The sequence below is a fragment of the Microchirus variegatus genome, assembly GCF_963457635.1.
Source record: "Microchirus variegatus genome assembly, chromosome: 16".
Lineage (NCBI taxonomy): Eukaryota > Metazoa > Chordata > Actinopteri > Pleuronectiformes > Soleidae > Microchirus > Microchirus variegatus.
In genome coordinates this window covers 19751243-19768245 of record NC_139817.1, presented here as the reverse complement: position 1 = coordinate 19768245, position 17003 = coordinate 19751243, and positions in this window count along the sequence as shown.

Here is a 17003-nt window from a genome sequence, read left to right as displayed (position 1 = left end):
AATACACACACATTTACTCTCTGCTGCCCCCTATTGTCTTTGCAAAATTACGACACCCTTTTTATGCTGTGGTGCCCCCTATGGTCTTGCATATTTACTACACCCTTTCTACGCTCTAGTGCCCTCTATGGTCTTGCATATTTACTGCACCAAAATGACTACAATTACACAAAACACAGTCACGTTTGTATTCATTAAAAACAAGCACATATTTTAAATTGTATGCAGAAATGTACCATTGTGTTATGTTTTATTAACAAAATTAGAGTTTTTTTTAAAGTAATTCTAGCAGTTTATTATAATGACAATGTAAAAGTAAACAATTACGTTTTTCCCAAATATTCCATGTATTTTAGGGCTGTGGTGGTGATAGTGACTGACTGGTGACTGATACACTGATAAATTGAAATAACAGTTTTATATGTTAAAAGATTTATATATTAAAGTTGAGTTATAACTGTTTTATCAGATCCAGAGTCAAATCCATGGATGATTGTTTTCATTAGAGGCTAATTATGGCAAAACAAATGTATTACTTTATCCAATTCCCTCTGAAACAACACACACAGAACAGATATGAGTATGATAATTACCACACAGCCAAAATAAACCATGTACTCACCTAAATTAAGCAGAGTAAATTTAGATTTAGTCAAGTTTTTACTCACAGTTGATGGTGTAGGGTCACTACATTTGTCATTTAGAGTAAGCACAGTGCACACCACTGAATGTCCATTTTCCATCACCTGGAGGAGTTCACTTTCTCTGAGCTTGTTCAAATGGAACGCTTGATTTTTTACACAAAAACTCAGGAAATACACAACTTTTCCCTCTATTTCCTGCCAATCACAGGGCCCACATATGATTGACAGGCCTCTAGCACCACTGACTGTCATGATGCATTCACTGACCAGGAAATCTCATTAACAATGCTAACTTCGTTCTTAAATTTGCAGAATTAAACCCAGTTATACACTGCTTTCATGTGCTCACTTGTTGGTTGGTGTCTGCGTTACAATGATATGCCAACATCTGTGTACTGTATTACTGATGCGTGTCTTTGTCTGGAGACATGGAGGTATAAATAATGCAACAATTATGTAAAATAATAAAATAACTTATTAACAATATATATATATTGATATTAGCAAAATCAACTTTAGAAATTCAGGTTCAACTGAATGCCCAACTCTTTCTGACAGGCATTTGTGTTATTGACTATCCAACCAGACCTAAACTAACCCTTAGATATAAGTATTCTTACACACACTGTGTGTGCGTGTGTTTAAGGGGTGTTATATGTAGCTAACTTACATAGCTAGGTGAAGTTTAGCTGTGCTAATATAGCTACACTACACTGCCTTCTGTCTAACTGTTCTATAGCCACATTAGGAGCATGTCTTTCTGGTCACTCTTTTGCTCAGTTACTTTGGCTCTTACTAAAGCCTCTTTTCCACTATAGTCCCAGCTCGCCTCGCTGTGGCACAGCACGGTTCAGGTTGGTTTTCCACTACAAAATAGTACCTACTCAATGTGAGCAGAATCATCACTGCACAGCTCCATGAAACTGCTGTGACTTTGTTTGTGACACACAAACGAGTGACAGTGACTTGTAAAGCAGTTGTTTTCAGTGTAACTGAATCATTAGAATCAGTTAAGCTCTTAACCAGCACTTAACATAATGTCTGTCCAATTAAATGTGGTCCAGTGAAAAGAACCTATTCTGTGTCGTCACAAAGACAACAGTTGATATCACTGATTCAACTGAGAATAAAATAACGAGCCAAGTATCTTGGACATTAGTGCTGACATGTCATCATCATGAGTCTGTGATCTGAGATGTTGTCAACTTCAAACCTGACATTGGCTAAAGTTCTTTAAATCCTTCTTAAACACTTTTTTAATTTCTTCTGATGGATCAGCTCACACATGACATGATTAAGATTTAATGTTAGTATTAATAATATTAAAAATGTATTTATAATTTAAAATAAGTAAGGTTGTATGTTCATGTAAGTGACTTAAACAGAGACACATTCATGTTAACATCAGTATTTTGTAGTTAATTGTTGTGACATCTATGAAACTTCAGGCCTGAAAGTTCAGGTTCACTGTGAGTCTGAAGCTCAGCCTCCTCTGCTCCTCCTCCCCCACCCTGCCCTGAGCTAACCTCTGAGCATGTGCTCACCTAGCTAACACTGCACATGTTCACCTAGCTAACACTGCACATGTTCACCTAGCTAACACTGCACATGTTCACCTAGCTAACCCTGCTCACCTGCCCCTCTCTCACCAATTAAGCACAGACTGAGCGGAGTCGCATGGACAGAGAGGACAGATTTAGGAGAAGACTGTGGAGATTAAGAAATCATCATCAAAAGGATGAAAAACACTTTTTTCAAAGAGACGGACATGAGGAGAGAGACAGACAGGATTCATGCAGAGAGACAGACAAGAGACAGACAGGATTCATGCAGAGAGACAGACAGGATTCGTGCAGAGAGACAGACAAGAGACAGACAGGATTCATGCAGAGAGACGGACAAGAGACAGACAGGATTCGTGCAGAGAGACAGACAAGAGACAGACAGGATTCGTGCAGAGAGACAGACAAGAGACAGACAGGATTCGTGCAGAGAGACAGACAGGATTCGTGCAGAGAGACAGACAGGAGCAGTGCAGACAGAGGAGAGAGACAGGAGGAAAAGTCTGCTGCACTAGTTAATTTTACATCCATGTCACTTAATTATTAAGTTTTAATGTTAGGATTAATAATATTAAAAATGTATTAATAATTTAAAATAAATAAAGTATTGTATTGTATGTTCATGTAAGTGACTTAAACAGAGACACATTCATGTTAACATCAGTATTTTGTAGTTAATTGTTGTGACATCTATGAAACTTCAGGCCTGAAAGTTCAGAACTCTGAGGTTCACTGTGAGTCTGAAGCTCAGCCTCCTCTGCTCCTCCTCCCCTCCCCCACCCTGCTCTGAGCTAACCTCTGAGCATGTGCTCACCTAGCTAACACTGCACCTAGCTAACCGATTTAGTGCAGACTGAGTCTCATGGACAGATTTAGGAGAGTATTGTGATTAAGAAATCATCATCATCAAGTGTGAAAAACACTTTTTTCAAAGAGACACAGACATAAGGAGACACAGAGAGACACAGACATGAAGAGACACAGACACAGAGAGACACAGACATAAGCAGACATAGAGAGACACAGACATGAAGAGACACAGACAGAGACACAGAGAGACAGAGACACGGACACAGAGACACAGAGACACAGAGAAACAGAGAGACAGAGACACAGAGACACAGAGAGACAGAGACACAGACATAAGGAGACATAGAGAGACACAGACATGAAGAGACAGAGACACAGACAGAGAGACAGAGACACAGACACAGAGAGACAGAGACACAGACACAGAGAAACAGAGAGACAAAGACACAGAGAGACAGAGACAGACACAGAGAGACACAGACATAAGGAGACATAGAGAGACACAGACATGAAGAGACAGAGACACAGACAGAGAGACAGAGACACAGACACAGAGAAACAGAGAGACAGACACAGAGAGACACAGACAGAGAGACAGACACAGAGAGACACAGACACAGAGAAACAGAGAGACAGAGACACAGACAGAGAGACACAGACAGAGACAGAGACAGACAGAGACACAGTAAAAATGTCTTTATAATTTAAAATAAATAATGTTGTATGTTCATGTAAGTGACTTAAACAGAGACACATTCATGTTAACATCAGTATTTTGTAGTTAATTGTTGTGACATCTATGAAACTTCAGGCCTGAAAGTTCAGGTTCACTGTGAGTCTGAAGCTCAGCCTCCTCTGCTCCTCCTCCCCCACCCTGCTCTGAGCTAACCTCTGAGCATGTGCTCACCTAGCTAACACTGCACCTAGCTAACACTGCACATGCTCAGAGCACACGCTCCTCCTTCACCAATTAAGCAGACTGAGTCTCATGGACAGCGTGGACAGATTCAGCAGAAGATTGTGGAGATTAAGAAGCCATCACCAAAAGTGTGAAAAACACTATTTTCAAAGTCAGTCTTTGCAGGTAAGAACTTTTTTAACACTTTTTTTTTAAACTTGTTTTACTTGTTAATTAAGAGTAATACATTTTAGCTTTTTTAACTTTTGTTTTGTTCAACAACCTGAACTTTGACATTACTGTTTCACTATCTGAATGTTTAATATAGTTTTAAAGTAAGATAAATTTAAAGTGCAGTACTGCAGGTGTGTGTGTGTGTGTGTGCGTGTGCGCAGCAGGGTGAAACTTTGTCTGTGACACAAGAGTGGATTAAATATATGACATTTGTTTAATATTGATTTAGAATTTATCTGCACTGCCTGAAACTAAGGTTTCAAATGTTTAGACCTGATGACTGTAACATGGTAACACGGTTAGCATCTAGTTAATGATGGTATAGTGGCTCAGTGAAGATAGATTTTTATGACGTTCTCATGATTGTGTTTTACTTGCAGCTGGTCTCTGTCCCTGTGATGTCTAGTGAGTCTTCTGATGTGGATTGTGACGTAAAGGACCCACACTATGATCCCATTTATAATGCATCAACGTCCAGTGATGAGGATGAAAATGTGGACACGAAGTTTGACAGTGAGCAGCCCAAATCTAAAGATGCAATGTTGGCTGACGAAGATCAGGATGAGGATCAGGATGATGACCAAGATGTTGATCAGGAAGAAAATCAGGATGATGACCACGATGAGGATCAGGAAGAAGATCAGGAAGATCAGGATGAGGATCAGGAAGAAGATCAGGATGAGGACCAAGATGAGGATCAGGAAAAACATCAGGATGATGACCAGGAAGAAGATCAGGATGAGGATGAGGAAGAAGATCAGGATGATGACCAGAATAATGACCAGGATGATGATCCGCTTAAAGGCAAGTTCACACTTCGAAAAAAAAAGAACCTAAGAACTTATGTGAAGCGGCAAAATAAGAAAACAAAGACAGACAAAACTGAAGTTAGAGTTAATGTGACTGTAAAGACATGTACAAAAAGAGAAGACAACAAAAGAGCATGGGACAAGAAACATTATTGTCTCTATTGCCGTCAGCCAAATGCCAAGATGGCGAGGCACTTGCAGAGAAAGCATATGGAGGTAAAGGATGTGGCACATGCATTCAGCTTTCCATTGAGGTCACCACAAAGAAAAGTTCTTTTAGAAAAAATAAGAAAAAAAGGTGATTTTAAGCACAATGTGAGGGTCCTGGCAGAAGGCAAAGGACAGATAGTAACTGTTAAACAGCCGTCTTTTAAAACATCTGCAGGGGAATATTTGCCTTGTAAATTCTGCTATGGCATGTTTTCTAAGACTGAATTGTGGAGACACCAGGCCTCATGTAAATTTAAAAGTACAAATAAGACAGATAACAACAAAAAGACAAGGGGGGCAGTACAGAGTGTTTCAGCACGCCTGCTTCCTATAATGGCTTCATCTAGTGGATGTCAGACTATTATTAATAAAATGAGACAGGATGATGTGTCCTTCCACATCAGGGGCGATTCCTTGATCTGCAACTATGGTGAATCACTGTATGCAAAACACGGCCGTGTGAAGTCCAGGCACAACTACATATCTCAAAGGATGAGGGAGCTTGGCAGATTCATGTTGATTGTCAAAGGTATGGACAGTACTGTGAAGACTTTGGAAGACATATGTGTACCCAAGAAGTTTCTGCTTGTTGTGAATGCAGCCAAGAAATTAACGGAATTCAGTCCAAGAAAAAATGAATACGGGAAACCCTCAACAGCAGTGAGAGTGGGATTCTGCCTGAAAGGAGCACTGGAGGTGTTGATTGGGCAAACTCTCATGAATGATGATGACCTGGCAGAAAAAAAGGCAAAAAAGTTTTTGGAGCTATTGGAAAAAAATTGGAAAACTCATGTTTCGGTATCTGCTCACCAGACCATGCAAGAGAAGAGATGGAACAAATCCGATGACATTCCCCTGACAAAAAATGTCATGGCACTTAGAGACCACCTCAGGATGGTGGAAGACAAAGCCAGGGCTGAACTTGAGCAACAGCTGAGTTTGCCAGCATACAAGGTGTTAAATGAGAGCGTTCTGGCACAGCTCATTGTTTTTAATAAGCGTCGTGAAGGGGAAGCATCGCGCTTGACTCTCGAAGCCTACAAAAAAGTCAACACCAATCCTGTCAATGAGGATATTTACAGCACTCTGTCTCCTTTAGAGAAGGAACTGAGCAAACAGTTGACTCGCATTGAGGTCCGTGGAAAAAGAGGGAAGAAGGTGCCTGTGTTTTTCACACACAGGATGATGGAGTCAATCCAAGTTTTGATGAAATGGAGAGATGAAGCTGGTGTTCCCACTGACAATCCCTACCTTTTTGCCAGAGCTGGTGTGCTAACAAACATACGTGGATGTGACTGTCTGAGGAAATATGCAGAGGAGAGCAAAGCAGAAAACCCTGAGCTCCTCAGGTCAACTAAACTAAGAAAACAGGTGGCTACACTTTGTCAGCTCCTGGATCTCGGCGAACAAGAGCTGGAACAAGTGGCTCGGTTCATGGGTCATGACATCAGAGTTCATCGTGACTTTTACAGACAGACTGACAAAACCTTTCAGATAGCCAAGATTAGCAAGCTTTTGTTTGCTATGGAACAAGGAAATACCACCTTAATAGGGAAGAACCTCAACACACTCGATCCCTCTGTGTGTGGTATGTATGTACACACACTGTTGTTTTTATGTACACACACTGTTGTTGTGTAACAGCGGTCTGTGTTGTTGTTTTTTGTCAACACTTACTATAGCTGGGCAATAGGTTTGATAATTACACAGACTACATATTTCTAACTGGATAAAATTGTTTCTTTAAAAATACTCTGTATTAATATTTGATTATTGGCTTTTTCTTAGGTGAAAGTCCCCCACTGACACAGAGTCAAGTGACCTCTCTGATAGAAGCAGAACAAGGTGAAGTGAATGAAGGTAAGGTTTTCAAACTAAAGTCTATTTTTTTATCTTGTCTCTGTTAAAGCTGCAGCAATTCATTAATTCAATTCAAAAAGTGAATTTTAGCAAAAATATTCATACAATATTTGCTTGTCAAATGTAAGAATAATGCTCATCTTGATATCTGAGTTATAATTGAAATGTTTTACTTTTTTTCAGTTGTTGTTCTCACATACAGTGAATTCCTTTTACAGACACAGAATAAGGTCTATGGGTTTGTTTGTTTTGTCAGATAAAGGTCATGACCTCTGTTCCCCCGCCCCCTGCACTGAGGATGGGGATTCTAATGATGATGATGATGGTGAGTGTGATGTGTTTTTAATCACAGATTTTATATTAAAAACAAACTTCCACCTATTTCATTAATTAAAAGACCACAAGAGTGATACTTTTCTCTTAAGAATATTAATTACTTTTCTAAATTATAATTTTATTTTATATATATATATTTATATATATTTTTTAGGTATTTTTTTCTTTATTATTTATTATTATTTCTTTTTATATTGCTCTTAACGTATTGTGTTATTGTGATACATTTGTGAAGAACAATTGTTTAATAATGTTTACATATGAACCTCGACTGACGTGCTTTTGTGTTTTTATGTGTTTCTGTTGTAGATCAGAATCCAAGCTCAAGTCAAATAGCTTCACAGAAGAAAAGACAGAAACAGACCAAGTCTATGAAAGCAAGAGGTCATTTCCTGTCAACTTGACAAACATACTTTGACTTCACTTACTCCATATGTAAATACAATATCTGTTTGATAAATAAATGTTTGTTTGATTTTCAGACAAAGGCTCTAACCTCATCTCTGCTAAAAAGAGAAGTGACCCCTGCAGTGAGGATGAGAGTTCTGATAATGATGGAGGTGAGTTCTGTGTGTTTTAATCAGGAAATCTAAAAGACTTAGACCAGGTTGTTTTCTGTGAGAGACTTTGACCACAAACACACACACGGAGACCCTCCATCCATCCATTTCCTACCACTTTATCCTCCACATGAGGGTCGTGGACTGCTGTAAGATATTTAAGTAAAAATAGGTTTTTATTAGGCCTTATTTTACAATTCAGTTTCACTGTTAAACTTCAGTCTTCACTCGTGTGTCTGAAGTGTCCTCTTGATCTGTGTCTTTTCAGACTGACTTTAGTTACTTTTTATTAACATTAGTTGGTAACACTGTCAAACTATCACAACACAAGACAGTGAATGACAGCAGAGAGAGAGGCAGGGCTATGACATCACTGTTTTCTTAAAGTAATGTAGTGCAGTAGTGTATCTGTTTGTGGTCTCTTATCTGTAATATTTTTGTTTTGTTTGATTTTCAGACAAAAGCTCTGACCTCATCTCCACTAAAAAGAGATGTGCTCCCTGCAGAGAGGATGGACATTCACGTAACTGTGAGTTATGGGAGTTTGTTACCAAGTTGATTGTACTGTAAAAACCTCAGACCGTGTTTTTAATACTAGTTTTATCCTCTGAAATTTGAACGCGAGTAGCCAAATTAAATACACATGAGCCTGACTATTCTGACCATAGATATACATAATACAGGCTAGATGTCTTACGGCAGAGTCTCGAAAGTCTGCACTGGCGGCCATCTTGCCACAGTCAGCTCGCTCACCCATAACGTGTTGTAGTGGTTCATGGACTTTTTTAATACCCATAATTTGCTCAATTTTCTACCGATTTTCAAACGGTTTGGTTTATTATAAACATTTAACAGAACAGAAAGGTGCAATGAATATACACACACACACAAGGTATTTATGTTATCAATATATGGGTGACTAAAACTCAGAATAAAGAATGGCAACCTGAGTTATATGTATACTTTTCTAACAGGAATATTGTATGTTGTATTTTAGTAACCCTTATATTGATTTAACATAAATACCTTGTGTGTGTGTATATACATTGCAACTATATGTTAGGTTTAATGTTATTTAAAGCCCATGGTTATATTTAACTACATCGCTGACATTCATAAGAAAATTGAGCAAGTTATGGTTATTTAAAAAGTCCATGTACCACTACAACACATGTTATGGGTGAGCGAGCTGACTGTGGCAAGATGGCCGCCAGTGCTGATGTTCGACTCCATTGGCTGGCAGTGTGGTCGAGACATCTAGCCTTTATTATGTATATCTATGATCCTGATTATTTGTGTGATTTCATTGACTAACAGCTGCATTTGTCTGTTCCTGTTATAGACCAAAGTCCAACATCCACTTGTGCTCCAAGTCTTTCAAAGAAGAAAGCAACAGGCAAGTTCTTATAAAACAAAAGAAAAAGCATTTGGAGTCCAGACTGTGTTTATATCTCCATCTTCTGTCATTTACAGAACTACCCAGAGTAAAGGAAAGGAGGGTATGGAGTGAAGCAGAGAAAACTGCAGTTCGTAAACATTTGACAAATTACATTGAAGAACGCAGAGTTCCTGGGAAGGAACCGTGCATGAGATGCAAGGAGAAAGAGAAAGTCTTGGAACAAAGATCCTGGAAAGACATCAAAAATTTTGTGTACAACACCATTGTCACTTTAACTCGAAAGGAAACTTTCAGGCAGTGAACGTTTTTTTTAAAGTGCATTTTTGTGCATTAAGGCTGTTTGAGCCAATAATGTGTTCATAACACTGGTTAAGTTTTCTGCTGCTGCAAAACAATGCAGCAATTGCAAGTTACAATATAAATATATATATATATATATATATATAAATATATATGTGGGTCTTCCTCCAGGAGTTTCCATGTTCTCCATCTGTGTTTGAGTTTTCTCCGGGTTCTCCGGTTTCCTTCCACAGTTCAAAAACATGCAGAGGTTAAATGTTTAAATGTTGACTTAATTGACTGTAGGTGTGAGTGTGAATAGTTGTCTCTGTGATTGACTGGTAACCTGTCCAGGGTCTGACCCCGCCTCTCACTCTGTCAGCTGGGATTGGCTCCAGCCCGTGACCCTCATGTGGAGGAGAGAGCGATAGAAGACGAGTGAGTGTCAGAAATTTCAAGGAGAGAATTTTAAATTTTAAACACATTCTCAACGTTTGAGATTTTTGAAAATATTTAATAAAACTAATACAGTCAATGTTTGAATTTGCAGATTTATTTGTTATTTTTTAATGTTGATGTATATTTTAATATTAGTTCAGATGTACATCTGTACTTGTTTACAACTTTTTATTTATTTGGGTCATCATAATTTTATAATATCTTAAATTTACTCTTCTTTTCAGACTGTAATAATATTTATCTGAGTCTTAACATAAAACTGCAGCAAAGGAAGACAGTTATTAACATGTTTTGGCCACAAATGACCACCAACAGTTCCCCCATTCAAAGTCCTCACTTCACTAGTGATACCAATTTTTTAATTCTTTTTTCAAACACCATTTTTTAAGATGCTGAAGTGGTAACTGGTTTCAGGGTGCCATCTTGTGTGCAAATGTATTTTTTTTTTCCCCTTCAGCATAGCAGAAAGGGTGGTCCTCACATTGATAGTGCTGCAGCTCGGACCTCACTTTGATACCCATACAAGAATGTGTGTGTGTGTGTGTGTGTGTGTGTGTGTGTGTGTGTGTGTGTGTGTGTGTGTGTGTGTGTGGTGGGGTGATCTGAAGGGGGTTCAGGTTGACCTTGGCCTCTGTGCTGTGGTCAGATGGGGTGCGAAGGACACTGGTCATGAAGAGCAGGGAAGAATAAAGGCTGTGATACTTTTCACTCTCTTCAAACCTGATTTATGACACACACACACACACACACACACTCACACACACACAGCTGACCCTGGGTTTTTTAGCATGGTAACTTTCCCACCACAAATGATTGATGGAAATAATGCTGAAAGAACACAGATCGTCCAATCAACTGGTCACGCCCAAAATGAGGCTAAAAACCAAAGGTGACTTTGTGGCAGCAGCCCTCAGGCTCAACAACAACCTGCCCTGACACATCCACTCCGTGGGATCAATTGAGGTTTTTAAATCCTCCCTTAACCCTTTAAGCAGGTATACTACTCAACCATTTGGTCGACCACACTTTAAGTCACTATATTGAAAAACGCATCAAGCTGAACTCACTAACACTTAATGTGTTCTGAATGTTGTACTTTATGGATTATGCAAACAAGGTTTATTATGAACAGACGTCTCAACCGTTTGGTAGAGGCCTGTATCTGAAATATAGTAGGGTCTAATAGGGTAGGGTCTAAAAACATATATATATATATATATATATATATATATATATATATATATATATATATATATATATATATATTGATTTTCGTTATTGTTATAAATAAATAAAATAAAATAATAAAAAATGCAAAGAATTTTTTTTTTTTCTTGGTGTGTGCTCCATAAAGTTTGTGTTGAATTGAGTTGAGTTGAGAAAGAGGAGGAGGTGCAGCTGCTGAACCCTGACTCTGACTCTGAGGGATGATGAAAAAATACAGAGGAATGTGCAGAAAGGTGATGTCACCTTTGTGATGCTCCTTCCTTCATCAGCACCAGTGTCCTTGCTGCCCGTGCACATGTGTCACAGTGATGTCACAGTGGTGTCACAGTGATGTCATCAGACTGTGGAGGCAGTTCTTGATACTTGGAAACGCTGTGATATTTTGTAAATCCTTCTCCTGTATTGTGAGCATCAGCAATCCTCTTTCTCAAGTCTAAACTGATTTATTTTGTTTTTGATGATATATATATATATATATATACAAACATATATATATATACACACACACATATATATATATATATATATATATAAAATGATGATTTTATCGACTTTACACAGCTTAGTTTGTTTTAGTTTGAATCAAAAATGTGCTGAAAAATAAAAGCTTTGATCGTTTTCAGGCCTTCACCACGCACACACGAACGCGCAGATCACAGCATCAATTGAGGCGAACGAACGCACCCAGGCCGTGATGACGTGGTGTTAAAATCAAACAAACCCCCAGAAAAAGCAAGAGGGCAGAGTTAAAACGAGATCTGCTGACGCTGCTAAAAATAAACTTTTGTTTTTAATTAACGAATTAAACATATTAATTCAATTCAACTAAAAAAAATAACTAAAAGTTTTCTCAAAAACAAAAACTTGCAAAATCTCGCGTCAATGAGCCGACAATATTACATAGTAATTTAAAATAGAGACATTTAGTATTTATTGAATTTATTTAACACTAAATTAAAATAAAACATTTAACTAAAAACAACTTAACGAAGAAAAACATAATGACATTATGTAAACATACACACACATATTTACTTAAACATACAGGTCACCGCATCAAATTCAAATTTGAATTTTACATTTGTGACGTGAGTGAAAATTGAAAAGTAAGACATGCACGGATTTAAAACAATAACAAAAAAATGTTGCTGCTAATTCTTTTATTTTACTTTATTTTATTTTTCTTCACACAAACGAAGTCCGTCTTTATTTTCTTGTAATGTGTCTTTATCCAAAGGATGAAAAAGGGTCACGGTTTGTTAAACAAAATTAAAATGATACATTCCTGAAGAATTATGCAAATTAAATAATCCTCAAAATGGCAACAAAGGGCAGCAACAAAGACTCAGCGGTGGAGCGACAATAAAGCGACAAATAAAGGGAAAGTGAGCTCAGGCCTGACGCTCTCTGTGTGTGTGTGTGTGTGTGTGTGTGTGTGTGTGTGTGTGTGTGTGTGTGTGTGTGTGTGTGTGTGTGTGTGTGTGTGTGTGTGTGTGTGTGTGTGTGTGTGTGTGTGTGTGTGTTTGTGTGTGTGTGTGTGTGTGTGAGACACACTCTCTCTCTCTCTCTCTCTAGTCACAAAGTTCACTGCAGATCCAGGTCCTTCAGTTAAAACAGAAAAGAAAAATTATTTAAAAAGCAAAGCAAAGTTAAAGGAGGAGCGTTGCGGCGCGCGGCCCTGCGCGAGGCCGCAGAAGTGAAGAGGAGAAATAAAACATTTAAAACAAACGATCGAAGAATTGTGTTTATTATTGACGTGGATGAAGGTGCAGCGCAGAAGCTTCAGCAACAGATGTCCATGCACAATTCTCGGGCAGGATTTGAAATTTCACAAGAATTGCGTTTGGACAATCAGCAGCTACAGCTCAGTGATGATCATCATAATAAACATCATTATAATAATGAACATATAACAATGATATTAACAATAATAATAAAAAAGAAGCAGGTCAGTGTCTCTCGTGATTATTGTCCTGTTTCATTCTCAGTCCGCTTCTTCACAAACAATCCTGAAATCCTTAAAAACGCATGAGGTGCAAATATCTGCACCTGTTCACACGCAACTCTCTGCTTCCTTCCTTCCTTCCTTCCTTCCTTCGTGCATCCTTCCTTCCCTCCTCCGTTCTGCCCTGGTTCAGCTCCAGAATGAAACGCGTTCGTCTCTCTTCACATAAACCTGTAAAAAAAAAAAGTGATGGAATGGATGAAATCAAATGAGTGTGAGCTCGTGCACCTGCTCCTCCGCGTGTACTTCCAGTTCAGAGTCAGTGAACGCATCACGCGTCCACCGGCAGGAAGGAAAGAGGAGGAGGAGGAGGGGGCTGATGGAGGGAGTAGGTAAGAGAGGCGGGCTGCAACAGCAGACGTGCTCCCCCTCCTCACTCCACTTCTTCCCGCCCCGGATGGACACAGTGCGCGGGGAGCGGACGGCGCAGATCGCCACCATCATCAGCGCTGTCTCCACCATCAGCATCATCAGCATCAACTTCCTCCTCATCGTCAGCAGCAGCGGCGGCTCCATCTCTCTGTGTCCGGTTCAAGGGCCTTTATTCTGGAGGGTCTTCAACAGCAAGTGCCGGTGACACAGAATCACCGAGAGAGAGAGAGAGAGAGAGAGGGAGAGAGAGGGAGAGGGAGAGAGTGTGGACACACACACACACACACACACACACACACACACACACACACACACACACACACACACACACACACACACACACACACACACACACACACACACACACACAGCGGAGGTGATGATTAATGTCCATTGTGCCCAGAGAGAGAGAGAGAGAGAGAGACCAGCTGTGAGTGAACAAACCTCTTAAAGAAACAACAGTCTCATTTATTTATTCATTACATATCAGCAAATCATTCATTCATTCATTCACAATAACATCATCTGTTAAACCATGACACTCACTCACTCACTCACTCATTTATTCATTCATTCATTCAATCACAAGCATACTTACATATGAGTGTGTGAGTGTGTGAGTGTCAGTGGTCTGTTTCTGCAGAGTCAGACCTCCCACAGGGTCTCTGTTAGACCTGATCCTGAAGAGCATCAGGAGGAGGTGGGAGGAGGAGGAGGAGGAGGGGGAGGAGGAGGTGCTCCTCCATTCTTGAATAAATCTGGGGCCTGGGTGTCCAGCCCTGCTGACCTCTGACCTCTGACCTCTGCAGAAGAAAAGTTATTGAAGCCACTGCTGAAGTTGACCAGTGATGAGGGGCTGGGAAAGTGGTCTGATGGAGTGTGTGTGTATGTGTGGGGGGGGGTCCACAAGTGTGTCCCTGCAGGACGGAAGATCCCAAATAAACTGAGTACAAACAAAGTCTGGTCTCGTTTGTTTCTCGTCTGCCTTTCTTCTTCTTTTTCTTCTTCTTCTTCAAATGAAAGGAGTGAGCGTGGAATACTTTTTTGTCTTCTCTGTTCTTTTTCTGTCCCTTATTCTTTGGTTTGTTGTTAGTTATAGCTGTTTTTAGTGTTTGGGTTTGATTTGGCGTAATTTAATTTAGCTGTTAGTTTGTTTTTTGTGTGTTTTACCGACCAGACTCTTGTCTTGTTGGTTTTGCCACTCGGTCGCCGTCATGGCTTCCAGTGGTGGCTTGTCAGCACTGTCACGGAAGCACAGCATTACAGTTTTTCTCAATTGTTTACACATGCACCAATCCCCTGAACCAACTCTGCTAAACTACAAGCACAATTCCTGCTTTACACTCAAACTGCAGTTGTAAAACACACTTTTTTCAAAACACTACACACAATTCTCTGCATTTGGCACACTTTTCATGAAGAAAATCTCTTGTTTTCACAAAGAACACACTGTCATTCAAAATTCTAAAGTTAATTTCCCTACTATGCAAACTGACTCATCACATGGGAAAACACCTGTCACACAGTTTTACAATTTGCAATCAGTGCGTTAGCATAAAAGGGTTCTGTTTTGTATGTAGACCACTGTGCAACTTTGTGTTGGTTGGGATGGACACTGTGTACATTGTTTTTGTGGGAAATATATAGGAATACAATATATTTGTTACTTTGTATTTGTGTGTTTTGAGTATAAAAATAATCCATCCATTATCTACTGGAGGATGAAGCGGTAGATAATGGATGGATTATTTTCACCGTTAGTCGCAGGGTGACATAGGGCGATCGGGGGTCACACCCTGGACAGTTCACCAGTCCATCGCAGGGTCTATAAAAACAATATTCTAAAATATTTTACACACTTATGTATGTAAAGTGTTATGTAGTAAGTGTAACACTAAACACTAAACAAGGCCTAAGTTATTATGATCGATGAAGAAGAAGTGTTTTCCATTCATCATAGTGTTTTACATTGATCACATCAGTGTTCAAATGGTTCTTATAAATGTCTAATGATGTGATGGTTTGTCTGTGTCATTTGAAAACAAAATACCATTTTGAGAAGAAATAACATTGTTTTGAATGTAAAGTTTCATTTTGCAGGAGAATTGAGGGGTTTTGCCCATAGTGTGTGTGTTTTTGGATTTTGTGTGTAGAGTTCTGAGAGCATGAGGCATGCTTTCAGAAAATGTGTGTAAATAATCGAGAAAAACTGTATTAGGGCTGTCAAAATTACCGCTTTAACGCAGGAGGATTAATTTGTGGAATTAATCACATTAAATTAGATATGGCATCATCAGGACCTTTGCCTGATGAACTCACATGATTGTTGTTTCGTTATTTAAATGCTGACACAGTTCCTTTTTAACTTGTTTTGTTGCAGACTTCTAGTCTAATCTTGATCTTGATCATATTGATTAACACTGTTAGAATGACAGCAGAAGGAGGTCATGCACGTTGTTTAATTTTCTGTGTAAATCTCACTTTGTTGTTGTTGTTGTGACTGAGCTATTGCAGGAGCTACAATATGTCTGAGCAGACCAGCGCTGCATACAATTACCTGTGATAGATAGAATAAAGCTTTTTGCTCAACTGTTCTTCATAGTTTAAGTCTCATCACTCAAACCGTTGTGAATTGATCCAAAGAATTGGGCTGAGGTAGCGAAGGCTGACCTTAACTCCCCTCAAGAAAAGAACAGCCGACCTCCAGTGGAGGATTTTACACGGTGCCATCACCTCAAATGCTTTTATCTCTGTTCTTAATCCTTATCTCCTTTCTGTTGCATTCAGGAGACAGTTTTTCACATTTTTAGCGAGAGTATTAGAGACTCACAGTTCACTCTTCACACTTTTAACCAGTGTTTTTTAATTTATTTGATGAAACTGTTCGTATTGCTAGTCTTATTTACGGTGCAGGGTACAAGAAAAGTAATCCAATAAAGTGGCAGTTATTAAATTAAATACAACTTAATTAAAATTAAATTGTTATTGAAAAATAAAATGGAAAATGGTCCAAGTCAAGAAGCAGCCTCGATGTGGTGGTGTAACACAAAATGCAGACTGAGGCTTGAATTCAGTTTTTACAAAATTACTGGAGATGTGGAAACTTTTAAAAACATATAATGCGATAAAAACATTCTTTGTACTGTTTTTAAAGAAAAACTTCAATTTGCAAATTTTCTTAGTTACTGATCTGTTTATTTTAATATTTATATTTTTTTTATACTTTGTTTAGCATTCTAGCACTACAATACAATGTCGTAATGTACCCTGTAAAATGTAAATGTTAAAAAAAAATCTATTTTTTCCCTTTCTACTTCTTCTTCAGCCTCCATCGTCAGA